The sequence below is a fragment of the Podarcis melisellensis genome (genome assembly GCF_964234715.1).
Source record: "Podarcis melisellensis genome assembly, chromosome: 16".
Lineage (NCBI taxonomy): Eukaryota > Metazoa > Chordata > Lepidosauria > Squamata > Lacertidae > Podarcis > Podarcis melisellensis.
In genome coordinates, this window is record NC_138533.1 from 20919397 (window position 1) to 20936843 (window position 17447).

The 17447-nt window shown below is 46.8% G+C and overlaps 1 protein-coding gene across 3 annotated transcripts in view; it reads right to left on the reverse strand.

The window, feature by feature from the left end:
* TBX5 (T-box transcription factor 5) overlaps positions 1-17447 on the reverse strand; it is a 97725-nt gene that overhangs the window by 42857 nt on the left and 37421 nt on the right. Inside the window, exon 1 of one of the 3 annotated variants that reach the window (XM_081892413.1) lies at positions 6021-6194. The exons of 1 other annotated variant lie outside the window; for it this stretch is intronic. The gene's annotated coding sequence lies outside the window, so the exon portion shown is untranslated. Of the gene's footprint in view, positions 1-1970; positions 2571-6020; positions 6195-17447 lie in introns of those variants that run through there. One more of the 3 variants, XM_081892411.1, reaches the window with a different exon arrangement.

The following is a 17447-nucleotide window of genomic DNA, read 5'->3' on the forward strand; positions in this document are numbered from 1 at the left end:
GCTTTGGTCTTTGTTCGTGTTTTTGTTGTTGTTGTTTTTTTAAAAAAAGGCCATCTCCTAAAGATCAGTATGAAATAACGAAGGAAGGAAATTCCAGCAAATCAAAAATCAATTTCTCATACCAATACCCTAATATATGTATTTTACTTGGAAGATATTTCCTTGGTGCTTGCTTCCAGGTAACCGGGAATGAAATGGGAGACTCGGTGCAAGCTAGCCTCTACAAAAATCTCTACTCCAAAGCAAGCCCCACTGAATTCAATAGAACTTACTCCCAGCTAAGCATGTATCTAGAATTGCAGTCCGGATCCCACTTACTTACTTAGAAGTAAACCTAACTGAAACACAAAGCGACTTGTCTTCTAATGAATCAGTGATTAGAACCTATAGGCCCCTAACTTTTCATTGCTGCTTTTCCCTCCTCAGTTAAATCTTTAGTACATTTTCTAAGAAATGTCCACCGAAATCAAAACGGTTTGCAGCTGCCTTTTAAGAATACAGCCGCTTGAAGAAGAAAAATAATTGAAATGTACGGGAAATATTTCCTATTCCTGCAAGTTGGGATGCTAGTAGAACTCCAGGGAACAGAGCATTCTAGTTTTAAAGAAATAAAGGAAAAAAATATCATATGTTGAATCTAGTTTCCAGAATATTGCAGCATAGACTGGATATTTAAAATAATCCAACTGCCCTGTTTCCCCGCGCCTACATCTTTAACAAAACAAAGCCCGCGAATTGTTAGAGAAACCAGAACGAGCGTTTCGTGTTAGTTTTTAATTAATAAAAATAATTAATATATCAGCTCCTTTCACCAGCATTTAAGAAAATTTCTTTAATTTAGCCTCAGTGTGAAAATAGCTTTAAATTCACGTGGGATTTATAGGAAAAACAACACCACCATCCAGTTTCAAACCGCTGAACCTAGGAAGGGAGTTAAAGTCATGGAAGTCTATGGGGTTTACTTCCGAATAAACAACGGTAAAATGGGACTGTAGGAATCATTACAAGGGATGTGCTCGCGCCCCAGCTATAGACATACAGAGGTGCTGCTCTACCTCACCTCGGAAACGCTAAAGTTCCAAGTGGGGTTAGCGGGAAGCAAGTGATTCAGAGGTAGAAAGCAAGGTGGTGATCGGGCTGAAATCACTGAACTGCTGGCCTGAGGCTAGATTAGAGGAAGGGTCCTCAGAGATTTCTAGACTCAGAGAGGAGGGTGCCAAACGACTCAAGATCACTGCCTGTTCATTTTCTGTAATTTCCCCTAAAATCCCCCCTCCAGCTCCGGGCGTTGGGAGAGATGAACGTGGCAACGTATCAGGCGTGTGTGAACAAAACAAGCGCCAGAGGAACGCCTCTCCTAACCTTAAATCACTCTCGGAATCGGCACAGAAGGTTTTCTCGTGGAAGAGTTGGGCCAAGAAGGCTGGCGGTGCGGGGGGGGCGGGCGGGTAGAGAGAGACTGGGGGGGGGGGGAATATGAATGAGACCCTCTTGTTTCTCCCTCCGAGAGTTGCAGAGAGGCAATCCGCCTTGACAGAACCAGGCCGCGGCTGGATGAAAAATGCAGCCAGCCAGCTCGAGCCGAGCAGGGAACCGCAACTGCTCGGCCAGGCGCTTCGGGGAAGGAATGAAATGGAAAGGGGGGGCACCGCTCCACACACACACACACACACACACACACCAAGGTGCCTGTAAACTAGATCGCCACCCCCTCTGCAAGATCGAGGGACTAACTGGAAGATCTCTCCCTCTCAAAGCAAAACACCATCTCCAGCTGTCTTGCTGGGGCCTTGTTTTCTGGCTCGCTTCTCTCTCTCTCCCTCCTTCCCTCCCTCTCTCTCTCTCTCAGTGTGTGCGTGTGTGTATGTCACCCACACACCGAGAGGTCCGAATCTCTCCTCTGAGCCTCGGGCGCCCCCACCCCCCCCCCCATGATCGCGCATCCGGAGCGCGAGAACAGCCCTCGTTACCTTCTAGCTTTGCCCGGATCCGGGCAGTCACCGCATCTCACTCACAAAGCCCTCAGCCTGGACGCAGCATTGCCGCCGCCGCCGCCGCCGCCACCATCAGCCATCTCCTTGCTGTATTCTCTCCGCTCCAAATGCAATAAAAACCGAGCCTTTCCTCAAGACAGCATCAATGAAATGATGTGAAGGGCGAGAGAGGACGAGGGGGGGGGAGGAAATGCCCTCCCCCTACTTCTCCCCCTCCCCTCAAAGAAAGAAAACCCGTCCAGTCCCTTCTCTGCCTCCCGGACACAACTCCTGGTAGCGCGCAGAGGAGCGAGTCCCTCCAGGCGATGCCTTCAGGAATGAGAAGGGTCCTCGCCTTCTCCACGCAGCCGAGAACCGCGTCCTCTCCCTGGACGCTTACACATTCCCGGAAAGAGAGCTGCGAGGGAAAAGTTCGGGGTAGGAGCGATGGCGGAGGAAGCCCCTAAAGAGCAGGTTCGCTTCTTTAAGGCCGCGAAAGAGCGAGCTCGGCTGAGGAAGACGGAGCCCTGCGCGTCTCCAACCAAGTGCGTTGAGGCGAAGGGAGCGCAGCGTCTCGAGCGAGCGCCCAGCTCGCTCTGGCCAACCAGCTGCGCTGGTGCAACGGGAGGCTGGCGCTCTCTCGCTCTCCCCCCCCCCTTCTCCTATCCTATCCTACCCTCTCCCTTCTTCCTCTCCTTTTTTTCCCAGCCTGATTTTCCCTCCCAGGCCACAGGAAAAAAAAAATCTCACAAAGACAGTCGGAGGGATCTCTCTGGATTCCCTCCCCGCTTTGCCTCCTCCCCCCTCCTTCCTCTCCCCTCCCTCCTTTCTATCCATCTTTCTTAAGCAGAAAGAAAAATTCAAAGCTTCAGAAATCCCCTTTCTCTCTTTCCTCCCCCCTTTTTTTTCCTCGAAAAGAAAAGAAAAGCCGTTGGCTTTTTTTAAAAAAAGAAACAAAAACCCACACCTAATACAAACCATTCCCCTTCGGCTTCCAGTCTCCAAACCAGCCTGACTTCTCTTCTGCATTATATCTAAGGAAATCATTTCTTAAAATAAAAACAAAAACGCATCTGTTCAAAGGGAAGCGGTGCTGTCTTTGTAAACCAAATCACACGGCGGTAGTTTTCGGGTTGTTCTTATGGGGAGAGAAATAAGGCCACTGTCATGTTGTACTGTAGGAGCGATCTCCCAGGTTATTTGAGGATCTGCTCCTCCATACTGTATGTATTTTGCCATGGGTCCTACCACCGTATAAATAAATGCATCTGATCTGATTGTCATCTCCTTGTTACTAACAATGATTATTTTTACTGCATAGGTTTATTTTTTTTAAGGACCTCCACCTCCCTACGAATAATCTCACCCTCTTTTTCTAAAGAAATAAAGAATGTATAGGACACACACACACACACACAGAGAGAGAGACTATATACATATACAAGCTCCAAGAACCGCCTTTACTAAAAATAATCAACCCGTCAAGAGAGCTGAGGATGCGGTTTTTTGTAATCTGTCTTTCTCTTCTCTGTATCTTAACTTTCTTTTCTTTTTCTTTCAAATGTATTATTTTTGAGGGTAAAGTTGAATAGGTCAAAGCGAGGATAAACAGCCTCCCCGACTCTTTCTGGAATCTGAAAAGAACCAGGTTGATAATAGCCACGTGTGGCCATTTTTTATTACTATTTTTTTAAAAAGAGTTTGGTATAAAGGATCATTATTTAGCAGTCTTTGAGCTCTGCCTCCGCTTTCTTGCATGATTCCGTGTCGTTCTCTAAAATGGAATTTGGAGGATACCGAGAGATTCAGCGCCTCTCCAACTCAAAGAGTGCCCCATTTGCAGACCGTCGGACTTTCTCTCCCCGAATAAATTGGGGATTAGGTTGCCACGCACCTAGATTCAGCGCCTCTCCAACTCAAAGAGTGCCCCATTTGCAGACCGTCGGACTTTCTCTCCCCGGATAAATTGGGGATTAGGTTGCCACGCACCTAGGAAGAAGTCAGCTTCATGGAACAAAGTGGAGCTTCCTGCCGAGTAAACATTACAGGGTTGCACGATTAGGCAAGGCGAGCGAAAGGCCCGTTGGAGTCAGTGGGGCTTACTTCTGAGGAAGCAGGCATAGGATTGCGCTGTAAGCCTCGTTGCAATTCAAACACTGATCCCTCAACATTCGCGCTGGAAAGTTCATCTCGTCCAATAAGGCGCGATCTGCTTGGATCGCTTTTCGAGCTGGGGGTAAAAGCGGGGGGGGGGGGCTGAAAGTGGAGATCAGTCAAGCCTCGAGGGGCGAGGAATTCTGTGGAGTTTGCTAGCACCCGATTGCAAATCTTTCCCATTCGTAATCCCTTGGAAAAGCAACGTGGGCTGCAGGATACTGCACCCACATAATGCCTTGCAAAATAAAAACCCTGAGCATGAGAGTAAGACATGTAACACACACACTTCTTGTTTTTATTCTGCGGACACATAAACAGAGACTTCAGCTCACCTTCTAATATGTTAAAATATCATATACCCGAACCACATGTATTAACATTCATTATGTTGCAAAGTGTGCGTATACGTTCGTGTATCATGCATTATAGATTGGTATCATTATAGATTAGTACCCTTGATAATAGAGTTTGTGCTTTTAATACTCACGTTTTGCGTATATATGCATGCAAAAATGATTGTATATTGATCATATGCGTGTGTATACAATTCACAACTCCACCTTAATATTGTGTTGGTTTGTATAACACACAAGAACAGCAACAACAACTTAGAAAGAGAATCCTAAACAGGTATATGTATTGCACATTTTAGAAACCGCCCGAACATTTGGCCCAACCCCAGGCAACGTTTCGTCCGGGGTAAATTCCATGGATTCTATGTAGATTGTATTTTAATTACATCCGGGTGAAAATCAGTGGGATTTTATTTCTCCGCTCGCTGTGGAATTACTCTGGAGGAATGCATTTTCGCCTATTGAGTTAGAGCTTGATGCAGAAACTAAATCAGCCTACAACTTTCTTTCCTCTCTGTTCATGAAAAATATCCGGAGAGATATATGAATAGATAGATAGATAGATGATAGATGATAGATAGATAGATAGATAGATGATAGATAGATAGATAGATGATAGATATTATTGATTACTGTATTGTTTCCACAGCACATTTTCAATATACAAAATGCCTTGGATTTTTATTATGTTGGTGTACGGGTGTGCGTATGTATGCGCGCCTGTGTTTCAAACCTCCTTCGGTTTTGAAAGAGGAGGCTCTTTCTGAGATTTGCTTCTATCTTCCAAACTTTCACCAAACCCTGCAAATCCTGCAGATAGCCCCGCAGCTGGAAAAATAACTTAAACCACCGGCGACTGTGTGCACGAAGTTCCACAAAGAACAGAGGCCAGCAGCTGTCGTTCAACAAGGACAACCCAAATCACAGCCCAAACAGAGAACGTGTATTATGGGTATAGAGGTGCACACGCACGCACACTCAGTAAAATACCACGAGCTGAAACGCGTAGGCACACGGCCTGCCTTCCTGAGCTCTATTCGGCCCGGCTGAAAGCTACTTCAAGTCCTAAGGCTGCTTCCAGAGACTCCAGCTATGAGCTCCTTTCTCAAAACTAGACTCTATGCAACATATCTGTAAGCACGACCATCTTTAAAATCAATAAACAATATCTATATATGTATATATTTAAAATCGATAGGCACGATCGAGGCGCAGAGAAGCATGTTTCGGGGCATCTATACCGACAGGGAGGCAAAACCACGTGCTTAAATCTCGCCCCCACTGAAATCCATGGGAATCCAGGGCGCTACAGCTCGGACCGGATTCTGACCGTTCATTTGGCACGGTTCAGTCCCATCATCAACCACCGGACATTCTGAAAATAGTAACAATACAACATTCTCTCTCTCTCTCTCTCTCTCTCTCTCTCTCTCTCTCTCTCTCACACACACACACACACACACACACCCCAAAATCCACCATTGCTGCATAGAAGAGACCGATCCCCCCAAACTCTGCTAAAAGGACCATCTCTCACCTTATGAAACCCAAACCAGCTATGCAAGGGCTCCGAAGCAGAGCTGAAGACGCCGCAGACGACCACGACGATTTCTGTCCCTGCTGCTCCAGGTTCAAACAAGACCTAAAAGATTCGCGGGGAATCTCCTGCGGAGGTAGCGCCCTTCCAGGATCTTGTCAAGGCGAGAGACAGGCTTGCCCAGCCTCGCGAGCGATTTGTGGCCTCTGACAAATTAAATATTACTGTTTATTACCAGCCATACTCCAATAAAATAAAGCGGGTTCGAGGCGATCGCTCCTATCTCACCAGCGCCTGCACCTATAGGACACGGAGACGTCACCGCGCACGCAACCGGCCCCTTTGTCATGCTTGAGCGCAGCAGTAATGGAAGGTTAATTTGTGTTCTTCTGCTTTAAATCCCCATCAGTCACTTTCCCCCTCTTCTTCGTCTTCGTCTTCTGGATTTTTTTTTTCCTGGGGGGGTGCTAGTTGCAATTGGGAGGAATGTAGCTCTTTTGGAAGGAAGAGGGGCGTGCTAAGCGGGCAGAAAAGGTGGGGGGAGATATGGAGGACTGAAAACCCAGATTCTCGTGGACTCGATGGAGGGCCAACTGGCCGTATCGCTAGACCGCACTTGTGGTGGAATTAAACCGCATGATGTGTCTGCATGGCTTGTCCTGTTTCTATATATTATGGGGAGCGTGGAGAGCTGCATCTTGCAAAGGCGATCTGGGCAGATCCGATCTCAGGAGCCCATATCTCTCTCTCTCTCTCTCTCTCTCTCTCTCTCACACACACACACACACACACACACACACAGCGATATTTGGGTAGATCTGACATCGCAGGCACTCTGATCTCTCCCGGGGTGGGGAGCAAGAATACTGACCTTATAGCCTCCTTTCTTTCCTGGTCCCCAGTCCCCAAATTTACTGTCAATGGAGATGGGGGAAGATTTTTGTTTCGTTTTGCTTTTTTATCATCTACATTTTTGTAACCCCTCTCTTGCAGATGTTTCGCAAGCTGGCCTTGGCAATCGTTCGCCCTTTGCGAGCACAGCGTGCTAGAAATGCGATGCTTTCCCCAGCAGGAATTGAGACTGGGGGGGGGGGGCGCTGGGGAGAGGCAAGAAGAAATGGTTGCTGGGGACTAAAATAAAATACGAGGTGAGCTCAGGTCCACCGGGAAGACTGGAAGATTCCGCTTCAGGATCTAGCTAGGAGGTAAGAGCGGGGTAGGGTGCGTAGTCCCGGACCCCAAGTCGGACCCTTGAGGGATCGCCATTTCCAGAACGGCTTTGAGGTGCTGATGTCCTCTGTTGGCCGGCTGGATTCAGTCAGAGGTTTCCGGCTGAGGATTTGAGGCAAGGCCCATCAGAGGGGCCTGAGTACCAGTCTGCTGGGGGTGGGGAGTTGGGGGGAAGCGGCAGGCGGAGGGAGTGAAGCACCTCAGAGTTGCTGATGGGCATCAGGTGAAGACCCCCCCCCCCAAACAAAACGGCCGCAAGGAGCGACTGAGAGCAATCCGTCTCCTCTCTGCGTGTCCTCACTTCAAAGGATGCTTGTCCTCCTATTCCATCCCGTTGATAATTGACTCATAAGGATGTGGGGGGTGGGGTGGGGGGTGTTTTAAAAAAGAAATATTCCTGCGGGCCCTTTAAAAATTGGAGGCCTGGGTCACTTTCAGAACAAAGTCATCCCAGTAATTAGGGACCGGTCCCCTCCTCTTGCATATGTGATAGGCCAACCTTTATATTCTAGGCTGACGATTTGTGTGTGTTTCTTTGCTCCTTTTAATGGACCTAGATCGTGTCCAACGTTTCCCCCACCTGATTCCAAAGAGAACCCCCCAGTTTCTTATGGTTGAAAATAAAGAAAATGTTTTACTGCTTTCCATGTTGCAAAGGATTGGACGGAGAGGGTCCTCTGCGTCCAATTGGTAAAATATAGGCTGAACATCACGACGGGGCGTGCTTTAATAGAAATGTAATATAAGTGAGTTTTGATTAAATTGCATATTTCCGTAGAACTATGGCCGGGATCCGTAACACAAACAGAACTAAGCCTCGAAGAGCTCTGTGGGGCTTGCTTTTGAGGAATTATCTCGAAACAAGGGAGTTTCTTAATGCAGCCCTCGAAAGCATTTAAAGCAAACCTACACTAGATAATATATGTGGATGATTGGTCTCCTAGCTAAACAGCTCAATAAGCACTCAGCTCGATCCTAAACACACTGGCTCAGAAGTCCCTTTGAGTTCAACGGGACATAAACGATAGGATGAGCACAGCCCGAAGGGATTTAGTAAAAAAGCAAACAAACAAACAAACAAAAAACCCCTTGGACTTCTCATTACCTTGCGACTGGTTGTTCCTAATCAAGGCAATAATTATCTTTTAAAAAATTTAAACCTAAGCACACACCTGGAAGAAAGCCCTATAGGACACAACAGAATTAACTTCTGTGAAAATGTGTGTAACTTATTGCGCTGTAAGTTCGGGCTTCTCTCCCACACAATGGACCAACATAGCTTCCTGCAGTAATTGTACGTCTGTATTGTTTTTCCCCCAATCGATATCTATTTGGGGCGAAGGGAGCGGGAAATTACATTTAAGAAATGCTTTTTCGGCGGCGCGTGTGTGTGTGTGAAAGAGAAATAAAACTGTATTTAAAAGGTGAACTTTTGTCCTGATAAATGAGTTTTCATTTCGAGTGCAGGTTATTTAATTATTTCAGATAAATATATACTGGGGTTGTGGGGGGGGGGTTGGTTTTTTGGGGGGAGGACAAAAATAGACAGCCCGAATCAGTTTACAGTAATGTTAAAACAAAACACCGCTTTAAAAAAAGAAGTTACCCACAGGGCAGAGTTTAGACTTAAAACTAAAGAACTGAAACTATTGATAATAACATAAATTGCGAGGAAAGCATACAGAATTTCTCCCCCTTGCCTCACCAGAGGACAAATTCTGTGGCAGAAGTCGCTGTCCCAAGAAACACCGAAGGAGGAACAAGCAGATGGTTCGTTTCCTCTTCCTAGTAATTTTCTGGTTTATTTCAGTGCCCCCCGCCCGCTCTAATTTTCTTCTGCTCTCCACCGCTGCAGCAGTTGACGATCTTGCAAAGTTGCAATCCGAAGCATATCCTCTCTCCTTGAAATCGGTTGGGCTTACTTCTTCCGAGGTGGGGGCACAAGGCGACAGATTCGACAGCTGGAATTGCTCTCGTGGAGGGGGGGGGAGTCCTTCGCCAGGCGAGCTGGCTCTTAAGGGGTTGCAGGATTGCTCCCGATCCTTGACACCAGGCGACTTGGATGGATTCCTTCCTATTTCGGTGGATGAATGGGCAAAAGGGCAGCGCAGCCCGACCTCAGTTCTTCGGAGCAGTCCTCATGACGACTCCAATATCAGGCTTGCTGACCCCTCTCTCCGCCTGCCCAGTGGCCTGATTGCTGGGGAACGAAATCGGCGGAACTGAACATCAGAGAAATTGCCATGAGGACCGTATCCGTGCAACTGGGTTGAGGATCCCACCCATACAGTTTTGACTGCATAAAAATGGGGGGAGTGACATCAAGAGGAAGAGAGCCACATCTGTTAAAATAGGGCCATTTAACCGCAGAACCCCAGTAGTAATTTCTCAAAAGTCAGGCCCACTGGGGATTGTTCCCTAGTACGTGTGCCCCCAGTATATCGCCGGTTTTCTTCCTTCATTTTGCATCCTAGAGCTTTGTCGCTGAACCTGAAAGTTTCAGAATCTTCCAAATATTTTTTTTTAAGGGGGGAAAAAAAGAAAACACCTTATGTTTTGGCAATGAATCTTTTACTGCACAGGGGGCTTGGATCCAGGATTCTCATTGCTGCGAACAGTTCCATTAAATTTCACCGCAGCTGACAAATGTGGCCTTACTGTTCTCCACCCCTTCCTGCAAATTCAGGTACCTGCCCAGACTGAGAAACCCTCATCACATCGCACTATAGTAAATAGCAAAGCGGCGAAAGCTTCATTAAATCTACCGAACAGCTAGAGAAAACTCAGTTCGTAACACAGGTTTATCTCTCTTTTTTTTGGGGGGGGGGGTTGAATAAATCTGCATTTGTTAAAAGTACAAAGCTGTTAAAAGGAAAGTGCATATATGGGGGTGGAGAGAGAGAAATGCCCTCTCAGCGGTTCACTTCCTCTTACTCTGTCTGGAACCCACAAAAAAAGTCTGCAGAAGCGCTATTTCTCAATGGGCAGCATTTACAAAAACGCTTAATATATATATATACATACACACATCACACACAGGGAAATATTGTACTCGAAATTTAAGGGGAAATAATTATCATGGATTGCAATATGCCCCCAAAGCTCAGAAAGAATATTAATATTATCAGTTAATTATTATGGATTAACCATATTTATTATTAAAAATATAATAATAATATTTGCCCTTCTAGGATTCCCTAAGCTACTGAGCTGAATGAGACTTTTAAGACTGCTCAGAAACTATTGTGGACTGCACCTAATAGCGTTCCTGCAGCTTGAGTTAAGTAGTACCCAGTTAGTTCAATGGGGCTTTGCTTTCAAATGAAAAGGGCGTTGCCGTCTTGGTTGGAAATCAATTCCATTCAAACCAGCGGGATTTACTTCTTGGTCAGGGAATCAAAGGGGGGGAGTCCTTCTCTTTCGTTCTGCATTTCGATTTATATTTATCTCCGTATCGCCGTGAAGTTTTCTTTATATGCCATGCAAGCCAGAGGCGACATCTGAGAACCCGAAAGAGTTTCAGCAGGCGAGTGGTGGACCCGATCCAACTGAAAGCAGGCCCGCCTAGAAGCGAGACCCAACACTCACTCAACATAGAGCAAAACTCACCCAACTGCCCTGAGATATCCGCGCAGAATAAGACGCTTCAGGGTATCCCCCCGCCGTTCTGGTGAAGCCAACGGGGCCGGACTAAGTCATCTTGTTCCATTGATATCGATGGGACGTCCGGCCTGATCCCACAGGGTCTCTTCGAGGGGAAAGCTCCGTTATTAAAGGGGCTTTTACTTCCCAATGAAATGATTTAGACACAGGCCTGATTTTAGCTGCATCGGGGCCATCGCTTTCCCCAGGAGTCGGTGCTGTTGGTAGGTCGGCCCTGGGTTCACATTAAAAACTGGGAACTGGGGTTTGACTGCAGTCGCTATTTTATTCCCCACCCCCCACCCGCCAAACACACCACACAAATAAATAAACACCGAAACTGTTTGACGTCAGACGCTGCTTTGAAGGAAATGAGAATTTCTTCTCCTCACCTCCTTCACCTCTAACCATAACACCCCCCCAAAAAAATACCCCACTCCACTGGTTTTGAACTGGATTGCTGTGGGACTCAAGAACCGGGCGGTAGGTTTACCCGGCCTCTAGTTTCTAAAGTCACAAACAGGTGGACACATTTTTTTAAAAAAAAAAGTTATTTATTTTTAAACAGCTAGTTCAGGTGCTTTTTTATTTTTCTTAGATGAAAACCCCATTTAATATCCACCCCCTTTCTCTTGCAGTCCATTAATCTCCCCCTCCACCTCAGGGTTGCACGAAATTGAAAGGCAAACAGCGCGGCCTTAATAGCGCCTGCGTTTAGAAAGAGTATATTGTATTTAGGCGGAGTAGAAACAACTTAGTTCTCTTTCTCTTGAAGAAGTTGCTGAGGCCTTCTCCCCCTGGCATAAAGGCAAAAGGACGATTGCTATTTTCTGTTGTCTCTTCCCCAGCTGCTCTGCGGCGCTCGTCTAGGACGAACTGAAAAGAAGTTCCCTCACTCTGTAGGTCTCCAGTGTTGCACAGCCCTTGCAAAGCTCCCCATGGGCCGTAATGGTAGATCATCTACTTTGCAGAAGGTCGTTGGTTCGATCCCCGCCATGTCTAGACGAGGGTGGGAATATCCCTTGCCTTGAAAGCCCTGCAGAGCCGCTGCCGGTCAGGGCCAACCATAGTGAACTAGATGAGCCATGGGTGAAGAGAGGTAGCTAGTTAACTAGGGCGTCCGCTTGGCTTGCTGAAGGTTCAATCCTCTGAAGAACCACTTCCAGTCCGTGAAGATGGAGCAAGGGTCTAAGTCCGCCCAAGCCAGTTTCCTATGTTCTGCTGTTTAAAGAACAGAGCAAACTCTAATACTTTCATACTAGGAAAACAGAACAAAGAGGTTTTTTAAAAACCAAAACCCACCCTGCAGGGGTGAGGGGTTTTTTTTTGCGGGGGGAGAAGCAACTTCTACTTGTAGATAGACAGCTAGCACCTCAGGGTTCAACCCAGGCCGAAAACCAATCTTCCATTTTCATGGAGTGTTTTTGGTTTGGTTTTTGACCACGACCACACAACCTCCAGTGACTCAATCCGGAGAAAAGTTGTGTCCTCAAAATGTGGGATTTTGGTCAGTTCTACCCTTTCCCAAGGGAAGAAGCAAAGCAAGCGGACGTCCCAATGACGGTGTCAGATGATGAACTTTCTCGAGTGTCACCGAGTTCTTCCTCGCTACTCCTTCTTGGCCTCCAAAACCTGCTCTCCTCCCACACAGCGAGGAAACCTGCATCTACAGTGGTACCTCGGGTTAAGTACTTAATTCGTTCTGGAGGTCCGTTCTTAACCTGAAACTGTTCTTAACCTGAAGCACCACTTTAGCTAATGGGGCCTCCTGCTGCCGCTGCGCCGCCGGAGCACGATTTCTGTTCTCATCCTGAAGCAAAGTTCTTAACCCGAGGTATTAATTCTGGGTTAGCGGAGTCTGTAACCTGAAGCGTATGTAACCCGAGGTACCACTCTATTATTTATGCTTGCATTGATACCCCAACCTTTCCTCCAAGCCAAGGCGCTCGAGGTGGTGTACAAAGTTTCTCCCCCCACATTTTATCTTCACCACACCCCTGCGATGCAGGCAAGGCTAAGAGGCAGCGTCCGTGGCCCAAGGTCACCCGGTGAGCTTCGTGGCTGAGTGGGGATTCGAACCCCGCTCTCCGGGCTCCTAGGTCAGTACACCACATCGGCATCCTTTCTTCAGATTCAACCGGACGCCAACTGGTCTCTCATGGAGCTCAGCTGGCAAAACCATAAATGAATGAGCGAACAAATAAGCAAACAAATTTCCCACGCTAACGTCACCCTCACTTCGCGCACCTTCCTTAATCAATTACTTAATGGGCGAGACAGCTCTCATTGACGCCAGAAGGGCCATGCTAATCTGCAATTGCCAAACATCGCGTCAATCAACGCCCGATCGACCCCCCACCCAAGCCGAGATAAGCCCCTTCTTCGCGGACTCTGAAGAAAGGGGTGCAGGCCGGGGCTTGCCTTCCCTTTCCCTTTCAAACAAGCAATCACTCTTCATTCATAGAGTTTCATTCACAGAACTGTAGAGTTGGAAGGGATCCTGATGATCATGTAGACTAGCCCAACCCCCTGCAATCCAGGAATATAGAGCTGTCCCATACGGGGATCGAACCTGCAACCTTGGCCTTATTACCACCACGCTCCAACCAACCGTGCTGTCCTCTTGTAATGACATTGGGTAGAGGGGTAGGTAGGGTGCCTGGGTGTGAGGCAAAAGCTCCCCCGTCGCGATTCTTTCGTTCAAAAGAGAGAGAGAGGGAGGGCGACAGTGTATTGTAGTGGTTAGAGTGCTAGACCACGACCTGAGATACCGAGGTCCTAGTCCTCACACAGCCAGGAAATTCCTTGGGTGACCTTGGCCCACAGTCAATTTCTGTCAGCTTACCCTACCTCACAGGGTTGATGTGAGGATAAGATGCGGAGGAGGAAATGCATGTATACCGCCTCCAGTTCCATGGAAGAAAGGCGGAATATAAGTAAACAAACTAAAGCGAGCCCTGGGATGTTAGGCCCATTCCACTACCCTTCACCAACAGATGGGGTCGCTCTTGCTGGGGCAAAGGAAGAAGACGGCTGTCCTAAGCACATGTCACTGAACTGCTCCCTTGTGAGATTCGCTCGTACTCGCCACCCCTCCTGTGGCCTTCTCCTAGGGCGAGTTTAAGACTGTAACCTCCTGGGGACAGAGGTTTCTCTCCTTTAAAGCAGCGGGGTGGGCGTAACTGACCCTCCAGATGTTTGCTGGACTCTGACTTGTCCATCAGCCCCAGGTCAGTGATCAGGGAGAATGGGAGTCAGAATCCAACCACATCTGGAGGGCCACAAGATCCCCAACACGGATGGCGAAATATAAGTCGAAACTTCGAGGAGTGGGGGGAGGGAAAGACCAGAAATAACTTTGCCAGTTTTTCAGCCTCCAGGGCTTAGTTCACCCACCGGCACGTCCACACACACACACACACCCCGCCACGAACCGCAAGATCGAGTGATGGCTTCCACGTGTGAACGGGCCACCACGGATCTAACTTCACAGAGAACATGCGTGGTCTCCCCAACCTCACACGCGCTTTCTAAGAGCGTTTGGGACACCCGTTAAACTGTCCAGACTTCAGGCGTCCTGTGTTGAACATCGCTGTGGAGCGGGATCTGGCGTTATGAACTGATAGGCTAAACTTGTGTGTGTGTGTGTGTGTGTGTGTGTGTGTGTGTGTGTGTGTGTGTGTGTACAGCGATGTGTGTGTGTGTGTGTACAGCGACTGAAAACAATTCATAAATATTATAACGGATTTCTCTTAAGAGTTCTGGTGCACAAACAAAAAAGTAGACAACTTATTTGTTCCTTTTATAGCTAGCTACGCGGCGAAATCCTGTGCAAGTTTATTAGGAAGTCAGTCCCGCTTTATTCAATGAGGTTCTCTCCTTCAAAGGATGGAGTAGTAGGAAACAGCTCTCGCCATTCTGTCCCCCTGGCGTCCCGATCCTAAAAAGTTTTCCAGTCCGCAAAAGAGAGATTTAGACGTGAGGTGTGTCCCCTGGTGAAATAAACCTCATACAATTGTGTCCATCAACTGATCTGTCGATTGTGCACGTGCATCGTGGAAGTTTTGGAAGATGCTTTCTTTCCGACGTAGGAGAAAGGGCCGGTGTCTCCTTTAAAGATGGTGATCGCTGCCTGAAGTTTTGCAAGTACTTAAGATTTTGTTGCTGCTGCTGCTGCTGTCCCAACTCCACCCCGCATCTCTGGTCCGATTTCTAGGAGCACCCCGTTAGTCGGTTCGCTTTAAAACCAATTAACCCAGCCGATTAATCGGCTGGGCTTTGCGGCTCTGATATTTAGAAACAAATGCCTCAACCTTCAGTGAAATACACAAGCGTATAAGGTTGTTAATGTTACAGTGCTAAGACCCTCCCGAGTTGCTTTCCAGTGAGATCCTAAACAAAGTAGGGCTTGATCCCTCTTGAGTGAATTTAGGCTGCGATCGTAACTCAGATTATCTGGGTGAAAGCCCCGTTTAATTCAGTTAGAGTCCTTTCTGAACAGGCATAGCTAGGATACCCTATATGCACTGAAATCTCAAGCATACCTGGAAATAAATAAACAAGAGAGCGAAAAATTGCAAACACGTGGATTGCAAATATCTGGTCCTTGGGGTCGCTCCCAGACGGTCGCTTATTTCGGGGTGAGAAGTGAGTTCATAGCTAATGTCCTTCTTTGCGAACGTCGCTTGGGTTATCTCTTTCAAAAGTAGAAAAGGGACTTTTCCAGCTTTAAATTATGTCTTGATTAACGCGGGGGGGGGGGGGACGTTGCGGCAACGGCGACCGCTTCTCTCCCTTAGATATTTCAAAAATATCCTCTGCTTCGTGGGGTAGGCGGTTAAATTGATTCTTCTATTTTATCTTCACTGGGCAGTTAAAAGCAAGGAGAGTAAACAGAGGGTTGGAGATAAGATAAAGAAAAATGTGTGTGCCCGCAATTTTGCTCCCGAAGTCTTAATAAACGAGAGCGGCCCTTAAATGTGGACGGGATCTTCGCAGATCAGAAGATTAAAGAATCAGAAAAACAAAACGAACAACCAGTCTCACCATTAGGGACAGGGTGGAATTCTGTGCAAATTTTCGTGGAAGTAAACAGGCGCGGGGCTGCGCTTGGAGATCCACCGGGCAGAATCTGCCCTGCTCGCTTTCCCTTAAATCTTCAAGATATAAAAGTACAAGAGCCTATCCGCTCCCTCAAATGAAACTCCAGAACTCAAGCCCGGTGGTTTTTAGGGTTCCCTGGCACCCCGAGTCAAGTCGCCCGGAAATAAGGACTCGAGGTTGATCTATTTATTTGACCCAGTCAGGAATCTTTACTCCCCTATCTAGCCAAGATTTACATCTTTTAAAATCCCATAGATTTAAAATGACCGAATTAAACAGGCGCTTGAGACTTAAAAGCGTTGAACTTCGCTGGATCCGGCCGAATCGCTCCCTCTACCGCTGCTTAAACGCAACCCCATTTTCCAAAATGGGATTATTCTTCCCAGGAGGCTGGTTTCAAACCTACGGAGGGATTTAGCTAGCCAGCTCTCTACCAACCCCGAATCAAAGTTACCCAAACGGATCCACTGCCCCCATGAATACTTGATCTCCCTGCGCTGGACAGAGGGATCGCTCCCTAGTTTAGAACTGGGTTCATGGTGGACGCTTTTACTAGATTTCCTTCGAAAGTTCCAGGAAGAAAGAAAGAAAGAAAGAAAGAAAGAAAGAAAGAAAGAAAGAAAGAAAGAAAGAAAGAAAGAAAGAAAGAAAGAAAGAAAGAAAGAAAGAAAGTTTATTTCCTATTCGTTTCGATTGTTGTAAACCGTCTAGGGCACGTTCTCCCGCCAAGGCCGCATATATAAATTTCTAATAAAAGCACTCTTAAGGTCAATCATCATTTCTCAGTATTTCCATTACTGTCGTTACGGATATTTCATAATTCATTTATTTGTGATGTCAATCACCAGAATTTTCACTGAAAAAGAATTAATAAAGAAAAAACCAAGCAAAACAAAATTTAAAAAGGGGGCGGCGGCCAATGATTTCAATTGCACGTTCCCATCATGTGAATCCGGAGATGAGACCCGATTTTAGGTTTGTGTATTCGAAAGTAGGTCCCTTTCGGTGTAATAGGACTTAATCCCAAATGAGGCTTGAATAGGATTGGTGTCCTAAACACTTTCCTTTTTCTAAAAGGTTAAAAAGAAATGGACAAATTTGTATGTGTGACATAGAAAACGAGGGGAAGAGAATGAGATTCTCTTCCCCCACCACGACCAACATGTGGATTATTATTCTTATTTTGGGATTGAGATAATATACCTGGTTACAATGAGTTATTATTACAGCACCATGAGTGCACGTAACGCCTCATATTTTTATTATTTCATTCATTAAATTTGTTAGTCTTTATCTTGCCCAAGGCAACCTAAAGCGACAATAATAACCATAATGTTATTACTTATACCTCTCTCCCTTCTACGGGGGAAGGGCGGTAGCTCTGCGGTAGAGCATATGCTTTGCCTGCAGAAGGTCCTAGGTTCAGTTCCCAATGGTAGGGCTGGGAACAGC